This window comes from Oncorhynchus masou, chromosome 8, assembly GCF_036934945.1.
Source record: "Oncorhynchus masou masou isolate Uvic2021 chromosome 8, UVic_Omas_1.1, whole genome shotgun sequence".
NCBI classification, from domain to species: Eukaryota; Metazoa; Chordata; class Actinopteri; order Salmoniformes; family Salmonidae; genus Oncorhynchus; species Oncorhynchus masou.
This window is the reverse complement of record NC_088219.1, coordinates 43,382,413-43,403,249: the sequence shown is the minus strand read 5'-3', so window position 1 is coordinate 43,403,249 and position 20,837 is coordinate 43,382,413. Positions and strand designations below refer to the sequence as shown.

Here is a 20,837-nt window from a genome sequence, read left to right as displayed (position 1 = left end):
ACATTGTATGATTTTTTAAAGTAATTCATTTGCATTTTATTGCATGACATACGTATTTAATCACCTACCAACCAGTAAGAATTCCGGCTCTCACAGACCTGTTAGTTTTTCTTTAAGAAGCCCTCCTGTTCTCCACTCATTACCTGTATTAACTGCACCTGTTCGAACTCATTACCTGTATAAAAGACACCTGTCCACACACTCAATCAAACAGACTCCAACCTCTCCACAATGGCCAAGACCAGACAGCTGTGTAAGGACATCAGGGATAAAATTGTAGACCTGCACAAGGCTGGGATGGGCTACAAGACAATAGGCAAGCAGCTTGATGAGAAGGCAACAACTGTTGGCGCAATTATTAGAAAATGGAAGAAGTTAAAGATGACGGTCAATCACCCTCGGTCTGGGGCTCCATGCAAGAGCTCACCTCGTGGGGCATCAATGATCATGAGGAAGGTGAGGGATCAGCCCAGAACTACACGGCAGGACCTGGTCAATGACCTGAAGAGAGCTGGGACCACAGTCTCAAAGAAAACCATTAGTAACACACTACGCCGTCATGGATTAAAATCCTGCAGCGCACGCAAAGTCCCCCTTCTCAAGCCAGCGCATGTCCAGGCCCGTCTGAAGTTTGCCAATGACCATCTGGATGATCCAGAGGACGAATGGGAGAAGGTGATGTGGTCTGATGAGACAAAAATAGAGCTTTTTGGTCTAAACGCCACTCGCCGTGTTTGGAGGAAGAAGAAGGATGAGTACAACCCCAAGAACACCATCCTAACCGTAAAGCATGGAGGTGGAAACATCATTCTTTGGGGATGCTTTTCTGTAAAGGGGACAGGACGACTGCACCGTATTGAGGGGAGGATGGATGGGGCCATGTATCGCGAGATCTTGGCCAACGACCTCCTTCCCTCAGTAAGAGCGTTGAAGATTGGTTGTGGCTGGGTCTTCCAGCATGACAAAGACCCGAAACACACAGCCAGGGCAACTAAGGAGTGGCTCCGTAAGAAGCATCTCAAGGTCCTGGAGTGGCCTCGCCAGTCTCCAGACCTGAACCCAATAGAAAATCTTTGGAGGGAGCTGAAAGTCCGTATTGCCGAGCGACAGCCCCGAAACCTGAAGGATCTGGAGAAGGTCTGTATGGAGGAGTGGGCCAAAATCCCTGCTGCAGTGTGTGCAAACCTGGTCAAGAACTACAGGAAACGTATGGTCTCTGTAATTGCAAACAAAGGTTTCTGTACCAAATATTAAGTTCTGCTTTTCTGATGCATCAAATACTTATGTCATGCAATAAAATGCAAATTAATTACTTAAAAATCATACAATGTGATTTTCTGGGTTTTTATTTTAGATTCCGTCTCTCACAGTTGAAGTGTACCTATGATAAAAAATTACAGACCTCTACATGCTTTGTAAGTAGGAAAACCTGCATAATCGGCAGCGTATCAAATACTTGTTCTCCCCACTGTATATATATCAAGCCCTTGCCAGTGCAAAAAAATATATATATTCTCTAATTTTGAAATATTGTTGACTGCTGATCTATCCCACTGCCACACCCCAAAGTATACACTAAGTAGTGGTTTAATATCTTGTTATAATGATCAGCGCTAACAGTCTGCCATCTTTCAAGATATTTATAATAATGGAAGAGAATATTGTGATTCATAATCTCGGTATTAAAATATCATTTTTAATGTTGGAATGATGGCCAGATCAATAGGTAATCTGGAAGACCAGATATTCCCAATTGATTAAGCTTTCAGGGGCAATAACCTTTTGTAACTAGGGGGCAGTATTTTCATTTTTGGATAAAAAATGTTCCCGTTTCAGACATTTCCAATTGATTAAGAGCCACTGATCCCTTATGCTGCATGCTGGGTAAAATAATCTAATTGGACACTCCCTTGATGCTTTGGTGACCTTTTCTTGTCTGTGTGTGAGTGCCTGCACATGTTTGCGCACGTGTTTTGGGTGTGTGTGTTGGCACGCATGTATGCTTTGTGAAACTTGTGTGTGTGAGAGAGCGAGACAGAACAGTGGTGTCTCGCTGTGTGAGACTATGATGTCATAGTCTCATCCCCTATGCATGGCTCTGGCTGTATCATGCTTATCCAGACCGAGGCAGATAGAGATGACTAAGGAGAGAAGGGAGGAGAGAAAATAACAGGAGGAGAGAGGATAGAAGAGCACACAGATCATCCTTTGCAGAAAGGAGCAGGGAAACAACATACAAGGTAAGTGGGAGGGGTAATGTATACCTCTCTTTGACCAACCCAAATAAGACTGCTGCTGGATCGCTCCACTGTTTCAAAACATTGGCATGTGTGCCTCTGACTGCAGCCTCATGACTAGTGCATGTGTGTGACTGTCTACACCAGCTGTCTGAGAGTAATGACATATGTTCCTGTACAGATTGTGTTTGGGCGCAACAATCCGGTGTTCTGTGCATCTCTGACTGCAGAGGTGCACATATTGTACGAACAGTGTTTATCATAATGTTACTTCATTTTCTGACTCAGTAAGGATTAGAGTTTCAGCTGTTACAGACATTGAATGACTCAGGAGAAACCAAACCTCATGAAATGAATGAGTGATGATCGTTAAATAGCTGCTGTAGAATTACTTTAAGCCTTTGGCTGTGATAGAGCTAAATGAAATCATGGAGGATCTGTAGTAATGACAGGGATGCTGTGCAGGCTACTGTACCAGTAGCTCTGATTGGACCGGGGTGGGGCTCTCCCGTCCTCGCCCCAGCGACTGACATCATTGGCTCATTTGGATGTAATGGCTCTTTGTATGCAAACGAGTTGCCTTTGCATAATGCACACAGGCTGATCATGATGTGACGATAGAAAGAAAGGTCACAGTAGACATAATGCTCTTATCTGGTGACATTGAAAGGTATAATTATTAGTCACTGCAATGATTACATGGAAATAGGAAAATACACACAAGGTACGATGTCCTGATGGTTTCGACTGGGTCGTGTAGGTTTCAGGGTACTGTTCATAATTCATGGATGTCTCATCCACCATTATAACTATTATCTATATCAACATATTGGATGGTGAAAATAAGGGGGGCTGCTGATTAATGAATGAGAGAAATGTTGTTTTTGTAAACAGTCAAAGTAGTAAAAGCAACACATTTATTATTTATTTTACCTTTATTTAACCAGGCAAGTCAGTTAAGAACAAATTCTTATTTTCAATGACGGCCTAGGAACAGTGGGTTAACTGCCTGTTCAGGGGCAGAACGACAGATTTTGTCAGCTCGGGGATTCAATCTTGCGGTTACTAGTCCAATGCTCTAGCCACTAGGCTACCCACCCTCTTTCCATGACATACAGTGCATTCGGAAAGTATTCAGACCCCTTGACTCTTTCCATATTTTGTTACGTTACAGCCTTATTCTAAAATTGATTAAATTGTTGTTACCCCATAATGACAAAGCAAAAATAGGTTTTTAGAAATGTTAGCAAATGTATTTAAAAAAAAAATCACATTTACATAAGTATTCTTTACTCGGTACTTTGTTGAAGCATCTTTGGCAGCGATTACAACCTCAAGTCTACTTGGATATTATGCTACAAGCTTGGCACACCTGTATTTGGGGGAGTTCCTTCCATTCTTCTCTGCAGGTCCTCTCAAGTTCTGTTAGGTTGGATGGAGAGCGTCGCTGCACAGCTATTTTTAGGTCTCACAAGAGATGCTCGATCGGGTTCAAATCCGGGCTCTGGCTGGATCACTCGAGGACATTTGCCTATACTTATCCCAAAGCCACTCCTGTGTTGTCTTGGCTGTATGCTTAGGGTTGTTGTCCTGTTTGAAGGTGAACCTTCACCCCGGTCTGGAGCAGGTTTTCATCAAGTATCTCTCTGTACTTTGCTCCATTCATCTTTCCCCCGATCCTGACTAGTTTCCCAGTCCCTGCCACTGAAAAACATCCCCACAGCATTATTCTGCCACCACCGTAGGGATGGTGCCAGTTTTCCTCTAGACGCGACGCTTTGCATTCAGGCCAAAGAGTTCTATCTTGGTTTCATCAGACCAAAGAATCTTGTTTCCATTGGTCTGAGAGTCCTTTAGGTGCCTTTTGACAAACTCTAAGCAGGCTGTCATGTGCCTTTTACTGAAGAGTGGCTTCCATCTGGTCACTCTCCCATAAAGGCCTGATTGGTGGAGTGGTAACGTACAGGAACTCAAATCCTATTGTTCTCCCCATCTGGAATAGCTCACCATCAAATGCCAAATGCCATGTATACACTGACTCGGTTCATCAGGAAGTGCATAGAGGATGTTGTTCCCACTGTGAAGATTATAACTTATTCAAACCAAAAACTGGAAAGACATCCCTGTTAGTGAGCATTTCTCCTTTGCCAAGATAATCCATCGACCTGGCAGGTGTGGCATATCAGGAATCTGACTAAACAGCAGGTTCATTACACAGGTGCACCTTGTGCTGGTGACAATAGAAGGCCACTGTAAAATGTGCAGTTTTGTCACACAACACAATGCCACAGATGTCTCCATTTTGAAGGAGCGTGCAATTGGCATGCTGACTGCAGGAATGTCAACCAGAGCTGTTGCCAGATAATTGAATGTTATTTTTTTCTACCACAATGTCGTTTTAGAGAATGTGTCAGTATACCCTCACGAATGCAGGCCAAGTGTGTGACCACGCCAGCCCAAAACCTCCACATCCGGCTTCTTCACCCGCGGGATCGTCTGAGACCAGCCACCTGGACAGCTGATGAAACTGTGGGTTTGCAAAACCAAAGAATATCTGCACTAACTGTCAGAAACCATCTCAGGGAAGCTCATTTGCGTGCTTATCGTCTTCACCAGGGTCTTGACCTGACTGCAGTTCGGTGTCATAACCGACTTCAGTGGGCAAATGCTCACCTTCACTGGCATGCTGGAGATGTGTGCGCTTCACAGATAAATCCTGGTTTCAACTGTACAAGGCAGATGGTGTCAAGTGGGCGAGTGGTTTGCTGACGTCAATGTTGTGGACAGAATGCCCCATGGTGGTGTTGGGGCTATGGTATGAGCAAACATAAACTACGAACAACAAACACAATTGCATTTTATCGATGGCAATTTGAATGCACAAAGATACCGTCATGAGATCCTGAGGCCCATGGTCGTACCATTCATTCTCCGCCATCACCTCATGTTTCAGCACAGCTCCATGTCGCAAGGATCTGTCCCAGGTGTTCCATGGCCTGCATACACACCAGACATGTCACCAATTTGAGCCTGTTTGGGATGCTCTGGATTGGCTTGTACGCCAGTGTGTTCCAGCTCCTACCAATATCCAGCAACATTCCACCGGCCACAAGCAACAACCTGATCAGCTCTATGCGAAGGAGAGATAGATGTGTCATGCTTCATGAGTCAAATGGTGGTCAGACCAGATACTGACCGGTTTTCTGATCCACTCCCCTACCTTTTTTTAATGATATCTGTGACCAACAGATGCATATCTGTATTCCCAGTCATGTGAAATCGATAGAATTATCATCTAATTAATTTATTGCAATTGACTGATTTCCTTTAACTGAGTAAAATCTTTGAAATTGTTGCATGTTGCGTTTTATATTTTGGTTCAGTGTAGGAGGCGACAGTACAGGTGTATCAAAGCTGGGACCGAGAGACTCCAGGCTATTAGACCGCTAAACAGTCACTGCTAGCCGGCCTCCTCCCAATACCCTGCCCTGAACCTTAGTCACTCTTACGAGCCAGTTACCACTCGATACTCTATCCTGCACCTTAGAGACTGCTTTGCCCTATCCACTGTACATAGTCATTTAACACTGGTCACTTTAATAATGTTTGCACACTGTTTTACCCACGTTATATGTATATACTGTATTCTAGTGATGGCTCATCCTATATAACTACTGCTGTACAAACTTGTTCTATTCATATACTGAGTCCATACTGTCTGCACACCTTAATACACTGAATATACCAAATGTTAGGATCAAATCAAATGTTATTAGTCACATGCGCCGAATACAACACCGTACAGTGAAATGCTGACTTACGAGCCCCTAACCAACAGTGCAGTTTCAAAAAATACAGATAAGAGAGAAAAGTAACAAATAATTAAAGAGGAGCAGTAAAACATAATAATATATACAAGGGGGTGCCGGTACAGTGTCTATGTGCGAGGGCACAAGTTATTTGAGGTAGTATATGTACATGTAGGTAGAGTTAATTAAAGTGACTATGCATAGATGACAACAGAGAGGGGCAGTGGTGTGGAGAGGGGAGGGGGGGTATTTGTGAATAGTCTGGGTATCCATTTGACTAGATGTTTAGGAGTCTTATGGCTTGGGGGTAGAAGCTGTTTAGAAGCCTCTTGGACCTAGACTTGGCGCTCCGGTACCGCTTGCCATGTGGTAGCTGAGAGAACAGTCTATGACTTGGGTGGCTGGAGTCTTTGACAATTTTCAGGGCCTTCCTCTGACACCGCCTGGTATAGAGTTCCTGGATGGCAGGATGCTTGGCCCCAGTGATGTACTGGGCTGTTCGCACTGCCCTCTGTAGTGCCTTGCGGTCGGAGGCCGAGCAGTTGCCATACTAGGCAGTGATGCTCTCGATGGTGTAGCTGTAGAACCTTTTGAGGACCCATGCCAAATCTTTTCAGTCTCCTTAGGGGGAATAGGTTTTTTCGTGTCCTCTTCACAACTGTCTTGGTGTGCTTGGACCATGATAGTTTGTTGGTGATGTGGACACCAAGGAACTTGAAGCTCTCAACCTGTTCCACTACAGCCCCGTCGATGAGAATGGGGGCGTGCTCGGTCCTCCTTTTCCTGTAGTCTACAATGATCTCCTTTGTCTCCTTTGATGAAATTGAGGGAGAGGTTGTCCTGGAACCACACGGCCAGGTCCCTGACCTCCTCCCTGTAGGCTGTCTTGTTGTTGTCGGTGTTGTCATCGGCATATTTAATGATGGTGTTACGCATGCCTCTTGGAGGAGGGAAAGCAACACCCTGCTACACTCAACTCCCCGCAGAATGAAAGAGGTATGTGACTGTAGGTGCAGGTAAGGATGTCAGAGGCAGAGAATATTACTGTTTACAGGGAATTTATTCTTCCTTTGCATGATAATTTGAGGAAAAGGGGACGGAACCAAAGAAAATAAAATTTCAAGAGCCCCATCTCCTACCTTATCTACCTACCCACTACTTACTTATACTTAACGCCACCTGGTGCGCTGACCTTTATACAGGGGGTGGTCTTACCTAGTGTGCATAGACAGAGTACATACTGCAGGTATATGTATATGTATGCCCGCAGGCCTCTTGCCTTTGCACTCCCAAGGTGCCTTCTCCTTCCCCCTTGGGAACAAAAACAGAATAATTACTAATGTAAAGTGAGCAATTTCCATAATCAAAAACACAGTCCTTTTGACAAAAACATATCCCTGCAGGACCGGCTACAAAATATTTTACAACAAATTATACAGACCCACAATGAAACACAGGACACACAAAGAAGCTCTCTCCCATATAACAAAGGAACACTGGCTTTTCAAGCTGCATAAGGAGTCGGTAATTGCAGAAAGCTGTATCCCCTGACGAGAGGGCGGGGTCAGAGCTCCAATTTGCAATGGGGGCCGTCCAATCAGTTGCTTGGGGGAATCCAGGAAGACATTTCCTGAAATACACACATGCATATACACAACACAGAAACTGGGAACGTTCCCTAGGGAGCTGTATATCCTCCACCTCCTCTTCAAGCAGATCACTGGGGTCGGGGCCTGTTCCAGAGGGAGCTGTATATCCTCCACCTCCTCTTCAAACAGATCACTGGGGTCGGGGCCTGTTCCAGAGGGAGCTGTATATCCTCCACCTCGGGCTCGTCAGAGTCGTGAAAGAAGAAAAATGACTCTGCCAGTCCGTGGTGAGTAATCGCAGTCCTGATGTCTAGAAGTTATTTTTGGTAATAAGAGACGGTAGCAGTAACATTATGTGCAAAAATTGTTTAAAAAAACAGAAGTTACAAACAACGCAGATAAACAAAAAAACACAATCGGTTGGGGGTACGTAAAACATCAACCTTCTGCTCCGGCACCATTCGTAATATTGAGTAGCTGCCTCAGTTTGTTGGGCATGGACTCGACAAGGTGTCAAAAGTGTTCCACAGGGATGCTGGCCCATGTTGACTCCAATGCTTCCCACAGTTGTATCAAGTTGTCTGGATGTCCTTTGGGTGGTGGGCTGCCGTTGATACACACGGGAAACTTTTGAGCATGAAAAGCCCAGCAGCGTTGTAGTTCTTGATACAAACCGGTGCGCCTGTCACCTACTACCATACTGCTCAAAGAAGCTTAAATAGTGACATCAATAAGGGATCATAGCTTTCACCTGGATTTACCTGGTCAGTCTGTCATGGAAAGAGCAGGTGTCCTTAATGTTTTGTACACTTTGTGTGTATTTAAGTGATAATGCCAGAGAAGCCGGTGTTTGGAGGACATATTGGCACAGGTGTTGTCTCGGACCCGCAAACCGTGCCAACATATCCTCCAAACACCGGCTTGAGGGCATTATCACTTTTTTACAATGGGTTACCAACATATTCAAATAATGATTAACATATTTTCATTAAAAACGTTGTTTTGATGAATTTATTCATACTCTTTCATCCTTTTACAAGATATAGTCCCGACACAAATATAGGGTTGCTAACCAAGCCGGCTGGCCGTTCATTCTATCAGTTCTGTTGCCAGAGACGCAACCCAGTCGTTCTGTCTTTTTGTTCTGTATCTATGGGCTATGTCTGTTCATTCGTTCTAAAATACTTGCTGGCAACGTTCTTATGCCGTGCTTGCTAGCTAGTGTGAGAGCAAAATTACAAGATTATGTTATAATACTTTTTATGTGTCAAATAAGGTTTGAGTACTCTCTCGTCTGTGTCCATGGGCTTGAGTTGGGCCTCTGGGGCTTGAGCTGGCAGTTAAATTGGTGATAAAAACCTAAAGACTGCCTTCCATAGACAATATGTGGTGGGTATAGTCGAGATAGAGTGAGCCTGGAGGAGTAGAACATGATCCCTTATTGTCTCAAAATCATGGCATCTGGGAAACTAAGCCCAGGTGAGGTTAAAACAACACTGGGTGCAGATGACCACAGGATGAACCCAGGGTGGCTTGTGGTGCCCCCCGATCAGCATGGGAGGGGTGGAACCAGCCATGACTAAGCGTTTTTAGTGTTCACTATATAAGAACTCTGCATTGTCTGTTAAGGTTAAGCTCTCGGTAACATACTCAAGAGTTTTGGGTCAACAGCTTCATGAGTCATCTTGTTGCCTAGTGGTTAGAGCGCTGGACTAGTAATCGGAAGGTTGCAAGATCAAATCCCCGAGCTGACAAGGTAAAAATCTGGCATTCTGCCCCTGAACAAGGCAGTGAAACCACTGTTCCTAGGCCGTCATTGAAAATAAGAATTTGTTCTTAACTGACTTGCCTTGTTAAAAAGTGCAGCCAGAATAACAGCAAAGTAGCTGCATTTGTTTAAGCAGTTTTCTAGTGACATTTATTTGGGTACATCCATAGCAATGAGGCGTGATTTAGCCTGGCATAGAAAATGTGCTCACTCTTCAGGATACTGTTGTTCAGAGGAGCTAGCCAACAGCACAGCTAACACAATCCCTTCAAACAGAAGCTGGAAAGACTGCAAACGAGCTGCATTTTGTTTCATTTGACCTTTTTTCAATAGATTTTTTTATTTTTATACATCCATAAAAAATGATGCCACCTGATTCATGACCTCAACTGGCTGACAAACGCTGCCTGCCTATCTGTCTCGCCCCATTTCTTCATTTTCTTTTAACTTTTAAGACCATGTGCATATTATTTTATTTTGTTTTCTAGGTATTATTACCGCACTGTTGGAGTTAGAAACAAAAGGATTTCGCTACACTGACCAATAAACTTTTGATTTGATTTGCCACATTGAGCAGACTGAATTCTGCTAGCTTGGCGATGATTTTTATTATATATTTTTTTACATTACTAAAACTTGGGTGATTTTACCAGGCAGTAACCATTGGTTACTGGCCTACTCCCAGTGTGTGTGGCAGGCCAACAGTATGCCAGTAGATGGCTTAAGTATTATTAGTGTGTCTGATATTAGTATTACTGGCATGGATCAGTTTGACCTCGGGTGGGTGCGTCTGTCTGTCCAGAAGTGACAGATGACAGAGAGAATATAAAATTGATAGTCAGAATGTTGTTTTTCCTAATCTGTGTGTGTCAGTGACGTGCAATCAGATCGGTGGCTGGGTAGGCTATTATCAAAGCCAGATTTACTCACGAATAAACCTTGATGAAGCCCAAGTTCACCAAGCAACAGCTAGCTCCAGCAACCACAGTGACAAAGGCTATTCACTGAAATTGACAATCAATTTTCACCAAATGTAAATACCAATGTAGCCAAGATACACAAGCGATGGCCTACGATTGCTGGATATTTCATATCATCTGACAAAATAACACACTGCTCAGCTCAGCTCAGCCATAGAATGATGCAAACCATTCAGATGAAATCAGTCACAACCAATAGGTAGCACTTAAATACCAATATATGGACACATTTCATCTGAATAGTTTGCAAAATCCATGTCCTTTCACAATGGATTTACAATTCTTCCAATGCACTTCACCCAGCCCGCGCAAACACACACACGCACACACATAATCATATTTTGAAGTGAAATATTATTACACACATATCGACAAAATGTTCATATCAACAATCAAAATGACTGAAAAATGCAGTTCACAACATCAAAGAAAGTGTCATCAAAATGAAAATCGAGCTTGATAAATCAAATGAATGTTGTCTATTCTCATGTTCATTCAACAGTAGCCTAGTCCTCAAATTGCAAAGTATAATGCATTTAGACCTTCCTTTACTTGTGAATGATGTCAATTTGTCTGTCCTTCAGGGTAAACCTCTTGGTGACAGACAGCATTGTAGGGCCAAGGATGACAAAATGATCAAACCTTTCATTTTGAACACTGATATTGTAAAACATTCCAGACATCTTTGATCAGATGTCTGCTCCGGGTTCCTGTGTCTGTCTGGTGCATTCAAACAGATGCTTTTCTGCCTCTTTCTCTGATTTATGGTCAGGAAGCGCTAGTGTTGGTCTCCCTCTCTGAATTTATAATTTGAAATCCAACTTTGTTTGAGGTGCAGCACTTGTCAGGTTGTTTTTGCTACAGTAGCTAGCTAGTTTCGTTCAGTTCACGGGACATGCCCAAACGTGCAGGGTTTACCCGTGGCTTACCCACACAACATGTTTATGCAATGCGCATGTGCAAAATATGAAATAGGCTCAATGCAACAAATGAAGCTCGGCAAAGCAGCGAGGCCTATGCTGCCCCTGTCCATTACGTCACTGTAGGAAGGAATAGCTGCTCGAATCAATGGTTTGAATGAATGGAAAGGAAGACGGAAATACCCTCTTTCCTTTTGATGCAGTTTTTCCTGAGGTTTTGATGCAGTTTCAGCACATTTTGAGCATAACAATCAACAGAATCATTGAGAAAAGAAAAAAAAAATCATAACAGCTTTTTTCTTAGATTATCACAGGGTAAGCATTGCCTATCCCGACTGCACGTCACTGGAATGTGTGTGTTCGACCCCGGCAGACAACTGTGTTAGATAGCCTTGTTGTGTCTGTGTGACTGGACAGGAAGGACTGGGAGGCCAGACTTGTTAACCCCTCGTTTACCTTTTCTTCTCTCTTTCTTTTCAGGCTCGTCTCTGTTCGACAACCTGAACTAAAACAGTCACTGACCTGAGGACCTCACACCGAGGACAACACTTGCATGACCGAAGACTGACCAGGACCACGTTTTTGGATTTTTGGATTGAAAACACTAGTTGGAGCCAGAGTAAACCGTACTGCAGATGAACCATATCCTGGATTAAGGGGAGAGGGGGACAAATATCAAACACTTGTTCCATCACTACTGGCACTAGAGAAAGACTTTACAGAACAGACTAATATCTGATGTAAATATTGACATTGTGTTGGACGCCTGTCCTCATCTGAATTGCACTAAGAGAAGGGAAGGTTATGGGAGCTCATCCATAACCCTTTGACTCCTCAACTGGCGGTGACCTCAGAGCTGCCCTGGGGGCTGGGTTCGATGTGAGGCAGCTGTCTGCTGCGGTCGACGTACAACCCACGTCTGACTTCTCTTTTTTTTACTCCCTCTGTTTTCTTCTCTTGTCGTAGCTACACCTCTTTCTCTCTCGGCCTGGGGCTTCAAATAGTCCTCCTGTAAATTAATTCTGGGGGAAGACACACACACTCGCTCACTCACTGGAGGTCTGAGTCAGACTGCGCCACTGAGAGAGAGTTGTGTGTGTCAGTGAGTCTGTCATGTCTGTTTCACTTACTTACCTGTCACATCTGTCCACCCGTCTGTCTGCCCGTGTGAATAAGTGTGAGTGATATCACATGCGTAACGGTTCGCGGTGTCTGTCTGTGGGAATCAGTGACTTCATGTGACAAAACGTGTGTGTGTGTCTATCAGCATTCCACGATACGAGCCAATTCCACTCTGTGTGTATCGCTCTCCATAAACCCACAATGGGCTGTGCCATGTGCTCACAGTTGATTGATGTGTGGAGTCTGTCGGTGAGGAGAACCAGCCGAAGGGCCATGGAACTGACCGCCCTCCCCGAGGCTCTCCAGGGGGGCTACCACAGAGTCACTGGCCTCCACTACATGTCCTCCTTCTCCGATGCAGAGGACTGCTGCGATGACAACAACAGTCACAACAGCACCACCGGCAGCACCTTCACCATGGACTGGCAGGAGACAGATGACTGACACTGGGGTGACAGGTAGCCGAAGCAGTGTTTCCCAACTCCAGTCCTCGGGTACCTGTCAACTAATCATCAAATAAAATCACATGCACAATATATAACAGGTGTTACAGTAAAATGCTTACTTAACCAACAGTGTCAAAAAATACGGATAAGAATAAGAGATGAAAGCAACAAGTAATTAAAGAGCAGCAGTAAAAAATGAAATAACAATATATACAAGGGCGTGCCGCTACAGAGTCAATGTTGCGGGGCACCAGTTAGTTGAGATAGTATGTACAGTTGAAGTCGGAAGTTTACATACACTTAGGTTGGAGTCATTAATACTAGTTTTACAACCACTCCACAAAATTCTTGTTAACCAACTAAAGTTTTGGCAAGTCGGTTAGGATAGCTACTTTGTGCATGACACAAGTATTTTTTCAAACAATTGTTTATGGACAGATTATTTCACTTATAATTCCCTGTATCACAATTCCAGTGGGTCAGAAGTTTACATACACTAAGTTGACTGTGCCTTTAAACAGCTTGGGAAATTCCAGAAAATTATGTCATGGCTTTAGAAGCTTCTGATAGGCCAATTGATCATTTGAGTCAACTGGAGGTGTACTTGTGGATGTATTTCAAGGCCTACCTTCAAACTCAGTGCCTCTTTGTTTGACATCATGGGGAAATCAAAAGAAATCAGACAAGATCTCAGAAAAAAATGTAGACCAAGACTGGTTCATCCTTGGGAGCAATTTCCAAACGCCTGAAGGTACCATGTTCATCTGTACAAACAATAGTATGCAAGCAAAAACACCATGGGACCATGCAGCCCTCATACCGCTCAGGAATGAGATGCATTCTGTCTCCTAGAGATGAACGTACTTTGGTGCGAAAAGTGCAAATCAATCCCAGAACAACAGCAAAGGACCTTGTGAAGATCCTGGAGGAAATGGGTACAAAGTACCTATATTCACAGTAAAACAAGTCCCCATATCGACATAACCTGAAAGGCCGCTCAGCAAGGAAGAAGCCACTGCTCCAAAACCGCCGTAAATAAAGCCAGGCTACCATTTGCAACTGCACATGGGGACAAAGATCGTACTTTTTGGAGAAATGTTCTCTGGTCTGATGAAACAAAAATGGAACTGTTTGGCCATAATGACCATCGTTATGTTTGGAGGAAAAAGGGGGACGCTTGCAAGCCAAAGAACACCATCCCAACCGTGAAGCACGGGGGTGGCAGCATCATGTTGTGGGGGTGATTTGCTGCAGGAGGTACTGGTGCACTTCACAAAATAGATGGCATCATGAGGGTGGAACATTTTGTGGATATATCGAAGCAACATCTCAAGCAATCAGTCAGGAACTTAAAGCTTGGTCGCACATGGATCTTCCAAATGGACAATGACCCCAAGCATACTGCCAAAGTTATGGCGAAATGGCTTAAGGACAACAAAGTCAAGGTATTGGAGTGGCCATCACAATGCCCTGACCTCAATCTTATAGAACATTTGTGGCATATGTGAGCATGGAAACCTACCAACCTGACTCAGTTACACCAGCTCTGTCAGGAGGAATGGGCCAACATTGACCCAACATTATTGTGGGAAGCTTGTGGAAGGCTACCTGAAACGTTTGACCCAAGTTAAACCATTTAAAGGCAATGCTTCCAAATACTAATTGAGTGTATGTAAACTTATGACCCATTGGGAATGTTATGAAAAAAAGAAAAGCTGAAATATATAATTCTCTACTATTATTCTGACATTTCACATTCTTAAAATAAAGTGGTGATCCTAACTGACCTAAGACAGGGAATTTTTACTCTGATTAAATGTCAGGAATTGTGAAAAACTGAGTTGAAATGTATTTGGCTAAGGTGTATGTAAACTTCCGACTTCAACTGTACATGTAGGTAGAGTTAACTAAAGTGACTATACATAGATGACAACAGAGAGTGGTATTGGTGTGGAGAGGGGGGGAGGCAATGCGAATAGTCTGGGTAGCCGTTTGACAAGATGTTCAGGAGTCTTATTGTAGGTAGAAGCTGGAAAGAAGCCGTTGAATGAGGTGTTCTTGTCCGGGCGACAATGAACATGTGTACTGTTGGGGGTACTGGAGGTTAAAAGGTTAAAGAGGCGGTCCAGAATTCGGAGGGTTGGCAGTTCAAATACTGAGTTTGACGGGAAATCTGTTCTGGACTAGAGTGAACTGGCAACCTGAGTCTAATTTGTACCAATATCCTATAGATGCCATATCCTGCCCTTGTTTAATGGATACAAAACATGCACTGAGTATTGGGATGCCATGTTAAACGTATTCCACTTATTTTCAACCCGATGTCCCCGATGGAATTCAGACAAAACAACATTAATCCCTATGCATCACATAGCATAGAATAAGTAAATAAATCTAATAAAAGATACAAGAAAATCGAATAAAATTCAGTCAACTTATCTTGATCCCATAATTTTGTCTTCCTGGACTCTATACACGTCCTACATCAAAACATCTACATCTTTAGTGTGGCTTGTGAAAGTGCCACTTATTTATACATTTCATTATTCTTTATGAGGCTACTTCTCTTACACATTTTTAAGATAGAACCAAACTTTAAGACATGCAAACTGATCGAGAAATATTGTGCTTACATAGAAACCATTTATACCTTTTAAACGATTGAACTTTTATTAAACTTCATACACTTTAATGGGATTTCTTCAACATTCTTAACCTCCCATTATTAAAAAAATCCCATTCTGAAGCTGTGACTTCCAACATTCTATTCACTGTAAACACTAACTTTTGACGTAAATCAGCTACTTTCAACAACTTAGACAAACACATAGAGGGTATGAAATCTTGATATACTTCTCTTCTTCTGAAATCTGGAATCAGAACAGAATTATCTTCTATCAATCAAAAACAGCTGTTTGGGTAACTGCATCAACTTTTAAAAACAGACATTTTGACCACTTTCCCAACAAGTTAGACAAAAACTTGGTGTATGAAATCTTAGTCTACTTCTCTGCTTTTCAAATATAATATCAGAACACTTCTCCCACTACCACAAAAATACTTTTAAAGAGCTGAAGCAGGACATACAATTTTACTTCATGTAAAATGACCATCTACTCATCAATAAAGCTGTATTCCAGCTAGGATGGTCTCGGGGCCAGACCTTTCACATTACTGATGTAGCAGAGGCATAAATTCCTGTCTGGCCACGTTTCCACTCTACAAAGAAAATCGTGCAGGCTCAATATCAGAAATGTTGACAGACAATTTGTTCGTTTTACAAGGTGGAACTTTTTGTGTCTGTAAAATGAATTATGTGACAAGTTGTGGTGGGAACGATTTCTTGAGCAATTGTTGATAGAATAATCATCATGTCGAGGTACATTTTTGGAGTCATGCTATGTAAAAAAAAAATATTTTAAAAATGAAACATAGATAAAACTAAACAAAATATATTGTCACCAAATCATTAATTAAAACACGGGTTTGCAATGAAGGTCTATAGTAGCCTCAACAGCACTCTGTAGGGTAGCACCATGGTGTAGCCGGAGGACAGCTATTTTCTGTCCTCCTCTGGATACATTGACTTCAATACAAAACCTAGGAGGGTCATGGTTCTTACTCCCTTCAATAGACTTACACAGTAATTATGAAACGTTGGAGGATGTCCTCTGGAAGTTATCAGAGCTCTTGCAACATGAACTGACATGTTGTCCACCCAATCAAAGGATCAGAGAATTAATCTAGTTCTGAAAGCGCAAGATACAGCTAGCTAGCACTGCAGTTCATAAAATGTGGTGAGTAGTTGACTCAAAGAAAGTGAAAGACGATGGTTTAACAGTTTTGAACAAATTCGTTTCGAGGGAGAGCTATATTTCGTTATATTTTCTTTTAACTTTCACTTAGGAAGTGAATGCAGCTAGCTAATTGTGCCTAGATGGATGTTATGTTAGCTAGCTGGCTATGGCTATCTAACACTGGAACTCTTCCAACTCAAGCTTTTGGTTTTATTAATTTATTGCCATTGGGGTCTGCCGGTGTAACTGCTAAACAACTTGCTGCCTACACTGTACTGCATGATTGTAGCGGGTTTACTAACTCTTTAGTTCTAGTAGCTACGATGATGTAGATAGGCTGTGTGTAGCGGTTATGATATGACGGTTTGACTTGGAAAGGTTTTCTTGCCTGGTCAAAGACAGCTGATGTGTTGCTCACTGAAGTCCACAAAGGGAAAATGTGAGAGAAGGAGAGCACGTAGACGTGAGAAGGAGTTCTACAACGAGAAAGAATATCATGCTGTTTGTATATGACTGCTATGAAAATGAACTGTGTTTGCGTGTGATCAGGGGTGTCTTCATTTCGCCAATTATGTTGAAAAATGTTTCTTGAACGGAATCAAATGGAATGAAACGGGCATAAACACACCTGAATTTGCCCAATAGAACCTCTCTTTTGCAACTCTTGACTGTGCCTGCAGCATACCAGCCTGCATCCCACTGCTGACTTGCCTCTGAAGTTAAGCAGTGTTGGTCCTGGTCAGTCCCTGGATGGGAGACCAGATGCTGCTGGAAGTGGTGTTGGAGGGCCAGTAGGAGGCACTCATTCCTCTGGTCTGAAATACTGTAACTATCTCACTGCAAAACAGTGAGTGGACCATCTCCTTTTTTATCTTTGTAGGCTATTATATTATTTTAGCCAGCTCCTGCTATTATTTTGGATGTCTGTAAAACCCCTCCATGTAGGCTATATGCCCATCATGGAATGAGAGATGAGATCATCCGGTGATACTATTTTCCTGGAACTATTGCTTGTTTTCCATTTCGTTTGTTAAACAAATCAAGCCCTTTGTAGTGTTAAGTTCTTATTTTTCAGAGTAAATAACTCACGGACACTAGAGAAGCTTTAACCAAGTTTAATTCTTCCCAAAGGTTCTGTACAGCTGTATTCAGACACCCAACAGACACTCAGATACTTACACTTAAGACACTCCTTCTTTCTCTCCAATCCTTACATGTTATAGTTCTACAGGAAGAGAGTAAAGAGGGTAACAGGATTCCAAACCTTTATTACTCCCTTAAGGGAATCTGTCCTCACCTCCTGACCTCAACCCCTCCTTCCTCTAATCCATCTGTCTTTCCTGTATCAACACCGTGCTCTGCTCACGCACCCCAACACATTCCACAGCTATCTGTCTTTCTAATGAGGACCAGTCTCTTTCTCCTTTGATTCTATGCTTTTTTCCTATCATTTATTTAATATCTCAATGTTCAACATGTCGACTCCAACAGTAGGCTGCCCTCACACTACCATAACCAAAGCTGGTTCGACAGCAATGCAACTGATGTCTTTCTTATCCTGGCCATGTATTAGCCAAGTAGTCTATCATTAAAAGGTTTCTAAATGGTATACTCGTGAGGCTTTTGCAATATTCTCAATTCACATAGGCGTATCTGTAGTGCATTCTCCATTCGACTTGTATCCATCCCATTTCCAAAGAACACCTTTTGTCCCGTTACCAAAGACGACCTCCTCCAAACATACGCTATTCAACATTTTCAGTCCTATAATGCCTTATCAACAGTAGGCCTATGTTATATCTTGCTTATTGAGAATGTGCCTCACACATACAATACCATTTAAGGGAGCCTAGTATTTTTTTATTTGAGGAGAAGTGCGATGCTTGAAGGCCTATACTCGTTGAAACCAATTACAACATAATGTTGACTGTCAACACATAATGAGCAAACACTAGATGTTTGTTTCTACTGTTACTGTCACACGTTAATGTAGCCAATGCTATTTAATAAACTGCAGTATCAATCCACAATAGACTAGGATAGGACGATATTATTCGTGCCCCCAGCCAAATGGGAGTGGATGACAACTCAAAGACCGTCAATCATCTACAGAATTTGAGACGAACACATGCAGTGTTAAGCCATGGAACTGCTTGATTGGCCAGTGACTGGCTAAGGCCTCCTCACACCTACAACTTTATTCATCAAAACCGAACCCTTTCACTCCACTGCCAGCTCTTGCACTCATAATAAGGGCTGTGAAAATATTTATGACACACCCCCAGACCTATAGCGCTTCCGCCATCGCTTAGATTTACATGACAGTGAGTTAACATAAACACAACTGTTGGCTGATACTCCTTGTGGGAATGTGAGTGAGATAAGGGGAACTGTTTGGGTTTATGAACCATTAAAATGATCAACATTATATTCATTGTACAGTATTTATTATTTCACATCTGTATCCTTTTTACTATTTGTTTGTTTCTTTTGTCTTATAGAAGGGATTTGGAAAGACTATCTTGGAACTCTCAAAACATCCCACAATGATGTGGCCTTACCATCATGGCTCACACTGTGTCATAAACAAGACAGTGACCTGACAAGGAAAAGATACTAGAACCTGGAGTTCTGAATGACTTTTGTCCCTACTCAAGTGAATTACTCTGGGCCCTGATCATAATGTATCAGTCTACCTTAAATCTAACATTGAAAAAGACTGTCAGTGTCTTGGCTCAAAGATGTAGTACAAACTTATCATAGATTTCTTACTAAAATAGCTTGATGATACAGTTTCTCGTGTGTCAGTCAGTCAATACACTGCTTATGATTCCCTTGACGTTGGTCTATTAAAAGATGGGTAAAATCTGTTATACAACACCAGCCCCTATTTTGGCAAAGACGTGGACCCACGCACATAACTCTGTTCTGTAGGAATCTCTCACCTGGGTGAGATCAAGTAGCCTGGATCTCACAACGCTGCGCTCACCATTGTTTTACTTGACTTGAGCAGAGCATTCAGTCTGGTTTAACCAGGGTACAGACAGATCCAGAGCCAAACAGCAGAGAAGAAAGGGAAAGGGAAACTCTCTCAAGGGTTTTCCAAGGACATTTTAGCTAATGCTACACTGCTTTTATGGCACAGTGCTTCATAACACTATGGAGTTGCAGGTTCAAGTCGTGGGTTCAAGTCGCGGGTTCAAGTCGCGGGTTCAAGTCGCGGGTTCAAGTCGTGCTCCTCAATGAATGCTGAAACGTTTCATAGCACCTCGTCCAGTATCCTGGCGACAGTAGGCTTAGCTATCCAGCTTTTCAATTCTGAATTCGTCCCTGGCCCTTTTTTTAATCTCTGATATCTGAGTAATGATTTAATTAACTATAATGACAGAGTTCAAATTGACTGGAAAGTTTTATGACACGAGAAGAGGAGCGCGTTCCTAAGAGGTAGACTCTCTTTGAAGTTTGGTGCTCCCACCTACAAATTTTCCACACCACCTGCATCTTTTCAAACAATCCGAATGCACGCTTTCTGAAAATTACATGCCTGGGGGAGAGGAATGGTTAGGAGGACTGACATGCTATGGGTGTTTACCTGTATATAATAAAAATGTCTCCGTTTATAGTTGAGGTCACGACAAATGTTTTTCCTTGACAAAGTGTGACATTTCAATTAATGCAGGGATGGGAAACTTTGAAGGGGGTGGGGGCCACATTAAACATGATCTCATCATGAGGGGCTGCAGTTTATTGCGGATCTGCAAGCATTTTGCCATAGGGTGGTGAGAAATGTTTGTAGTTTTTAATATGATATCTGAGTGAGACTGACTAACAAAATAAATGGGGACCCACCAGCCGGTAATTCGACCCTGATAGGCCCCAGGCCGCCAGTTGCCCATCCCTGAATTAAGGACATGTGAGATCTCTTTAATCTCTTAGTAGGCCTTTAAAATATCTTCTATAGCCTTACACAGGTGAATAATTCTACTTTCACCCCTGAAAAGAGGACACAATCCAAAGTAATAATCATTTATTCATATAATGAGGGTCGTTTTTTAGTGCCTATAAATTCATATTATTTTTAAAAGAAATTAGGGAGGCACAAGAAAATCTGGTCACAACCCAACGGGCGAAAACTGGTGGAATCAAAACATAATTTGAACAAAAAAAAA

At 42.6% G+C, this 20,837-nt stretch overlaps 1 long non-coding RNA gene across 1 annotated transcript; it reads left to right on the top strand.

The window, feature by feature from the left end:
* The first annotated feature begins 2,136 nt into the window (after positions 1-2,136).
* On the top strand, positions 2,137-19,514 carry LOC135543957 (uncharacterized). The gene is made up of 3 exons (XR_010456277.1): positions 2,137-2,240; positions 11,784-12,919; positions 19,170-19,514. It is a non-coding gene; the product is annotated as an uncharacterized LOC135543957 (long non-coding RNA).
* The last annotated feature ends 1,323 nt before the right edge of the window (positions 19,515-20,837 follow it).